Genomic DNA, 3,615 nt, shown 5'->3' on the forward strand with positions numbered 1-3,615 from the left:
CTGCTGAACAGTTCATACCTGGTCCTTGAAGATACCACTTCAGAAAGCACTAGTTGGAAGGCCATGCCTGAAGGCGGCCTCTGTGTGAACGGTTGCTATACGTGCCCCATGCTTGCTTCTCCTTTGCCTTCACGCTCTTTCTTTCACCAACCTAAAATGCCAATTTATATTTCCACTTCCCTTTACAGCACAATCCTCACGCCCTGAAATTTACACCTACATCCCAGACTCCACATGACAGCTACGTTCATAATGCCGCCCATGAAAAGGCTTTTATGAACTTGAATTTTATACTTCTCAACATTTTTTACCACTACTTTCAAAATATACATCCTTAATATCTCAACAAAAGAGAGCAGATTTAAAAGAGAAATACCATAAAATAATTCAGAGAAGACCTAATAAAAGACGCAATCAATCAAGTGAGTGACAGTAGCAGTTTCTTTTAACATCAAATCTAATGGTTTCTTTTCCTAGTATAAAAGTGCTCCATTAACAGTGTGAGTCTTTTATTTGGGTAATTCACACAAGTGGTTGCCAGATGTAGTTTATTTTCAGGAGGGCACACTTACAGAAGCAGCACACTGAGCAGAGACAGAGTTATCTCCATCTAACGTACTCTCTGATGACCTTTCAGAGTGAAAATAGCAGTGAAATCCTAAAACCGAAACTCTCAAAATCAGATCCAAGGAGCACTTCACATTTGAAATGCTGGTTGGATGTCGGGGCTTGTCTGTAGAGAGTGGAGGAGCGATTCTGTGCCTCACCATCTATCGTCACTGCACAGCCGTGGTTTGCCGGGGGCCCCTCCGCCCCCACTGCAGCTGCCAGGTCTGGCAACTAGCCCGCCTCCAGCTTCATACCTGTTCTGACTTACTCGCTTCAATCAAAACTCATCTATTTGAGCCTTTTTTCCCCCTCAAATGCTTCTTTTCTACAAGGTACTCCAATCAGCTAATGCTCACTAATATATTCACTCTGTAAGGTGATTGATGAGTTTCCACTCTGAGTGTCCATCAGTAAAGACACCTTTTGAAGACGAGGTGGCTATGATGGTGACGAGTAGAAGGGGGAAGTAAATGAGCGTGGTTTCAGAGGGACTTGGGTTGGGATCCAGACTTGTTATGCATTAAGCTAGTACCTCTGGATACGTTATCTACATCCTAAGATACAAAATGTCTTATGTTGATGAAAGCGTCTATAACCGTCTATAGCCTAAATTTTATTTCTTCTTTTGAAAAATATGTTGAATATCTATTATATTTAATGACTAAATGAGAAGAAATGGATTAAAATATTTAATACAGTGTCTGTCTAAGAGTAGTTTTCCTAAAAAGCTATTAAAAAGGTAGTGAAAATTTGGGGGAAGATAGTTTTGAGTTACATTGCTTTTATTTTCCTTCAATTCATACCATAAGTTAGCTGTTTCCTCCAATGACCGAAGTGGGGTTGGCTTTGGGTGACATATATCTAAGGTGTTGCGGATGTTTGGGGACATTGTAATCTGATTCTAGTGAAACACAGTAGACAATCCTACCCCAGGAAAAGTCCATCAATCGTGGAGAAGCTAAGCCAGTGCTCTAAATTAAAGGCGACTTCTTGTGAGTAGCCTCTTAGGTTGATAACTTGGGAGACACAAAGATTTAAGGGTAGAATGGGTATGCTAGTTAACGATCACATGCCCTGAGAAAAATCCTTTAAACTTTCCATGCCTTAATTTCTTTATTTGTAAAAAACTTATAAAGAATATTTAGTTGGGATGTAGCAGGTTATCTCTAAGGTTGCTTCCAGGTCTAGAATTCTCTGCAAACTACGTTCTTGTAACTTCCTTAAACGTCACATTGTAGGAGCTGCCGTCGCACAGACTGCGTTTGCTAAAAGCCCTGCCAAGCACTCCACTTCTCTCCATATTTCATCGGGCCGACACCTCTGTTTTTCTTCTTTTACCTTCTCTCACTCTGTCCATTAAATTTCTGTGTCGGGTCGGCTAAGCTATGAATAGAATTTACTTTATACAGGGCTTGCTGGGCAATCACACACTTGAGGGGGTTCAATAAACCACTTTGTGAGTAGAGAGACAAAGAGAAGAATAATTCAGACAAATGAGCGAGATACATTACAAGAGTGAGGAAGAAAGGGTTTATAAACAATCAACCGTTCTAGGATAAGGATGAAATACTGTGCTGAAGGTAAGCAGAAGGAAGAAGAGAGCAGATCACAGCCATAATCTTGTCTGATAGGGCAAGATAAGTTAAGGCTAATATTTACTGAGTTTTCACCATGTAGCAGGGACTGTGCTAAGTGCTTTACTAAAACCTTAAGGAGACGATACTTTTAATAATCAGACAAAGATGAGGAAACCAAGGTCCAGAAAACTGAATTTTATTTTCCAAAATGACACGGTTAGAAATCGGCATAGTCAGTAAATAGATTCAACCCATTTGGCTCCAAAGCAGGGCTGTTTGCTGCTATAGTCCATGGCTTTCCAGGACCTGAAAATATGGGTTTGGACAGCAATGAGGTGTAAACCCATGTGGTATTCACGTGAATGTGCCAGATTGGCATTGAGCAAATCAAAAGGAAGCTGAGTCGAGCTAGATTGGGAAGGATATTTCTTTTTATTACTATAGATACCTTTTATTTGGGGGTGGGGAGGGAGAGATGGGAGAAGTTGCTTTATCTGCGGCTTGTATTAAAAGGGAATGTAGAATACTATACCTTGACATCCCTAGGTTTTCTGAGGTTAGTTAGTCATGGAGCATGGACAAACGTAAGGTAAAATGCATTTTGAAATGAAAAAGAATATGCGTGTGTGTGCGCGTGCGTGTGCGTGGTGTATTTGCCGGAGTGTTATTTGGATGACTCACTAAGAAGACAGGTTAATGCATTCACTGAATTTTTCAGTTGTTTAAAGACTAATTTACTTTCTTGCCCTATGCCAGACTAAAAGGGCTTCCCGAGCAGTCACATAAAAAATAAAATAAAATATACCAAATTGTGTTGTCTTTGAAGCTCTCCTCATACACTTGTTTAAAATTAATATACTTAAATAGAATAACCCACCTATCTGTGGCACCCAGTGGCTTAGGGCTATATATAAAACATATTAATAAACTAGGAGAATGTGGTTCCTGCCATACTCATTTTGTTGTCACCTTCCTGACGGGGCTCTTGCTGTCAGAGGCTTCCTCTCAGATAATGAAAGGCAACACAAGACATAAACATCCATCCCTTCCTCCCCTCAATCCTCTGTCCTGTCATCTCTGAGCAACAGAACCTACCATTAGTGTTCATTTAAATAAGCCAATTTCTTTGGGTTTATAAGTGACAACTTTTAAATTAGTAGGGATCCATGCCAGTTTTTCAAAGGGGGGTATCTCCATGTTACTCTCTCGCAATTAGGTTTTAATTAGCAAGGTCATTGCTAATTTTAAGAGCATGCAGCAGGGATCTTTCTCTCTCTCTCTCTCTATTTCAGTAATGTCTGGTTGATAACGAAATAATATGTTTTATCAGGACGCACCTAGATAATGCCAATAACGTCAACAAAGAAGCCAGCCAGACTAATCTGTCTAGTGCTTGCACACAGATTCCCCCCTCTCTCATTATCATCCT

The sequence above is a fragment of the Pteropus alecto genome, unplaced genomic scaffold, assembly GCF_000325575.1.
Source record: "Pteropus alecto unplaced genomic scaffold, ASM32557v1 scaffold17, whole genome shotgun sequence".
In the NCBI taxonomy this organism is placed as follows: Eukaryota; Metazoa; Chordata; class Mammalia; order Chiroptera; family Pteropodidae; genus Pteropus; species Pteropus alecto.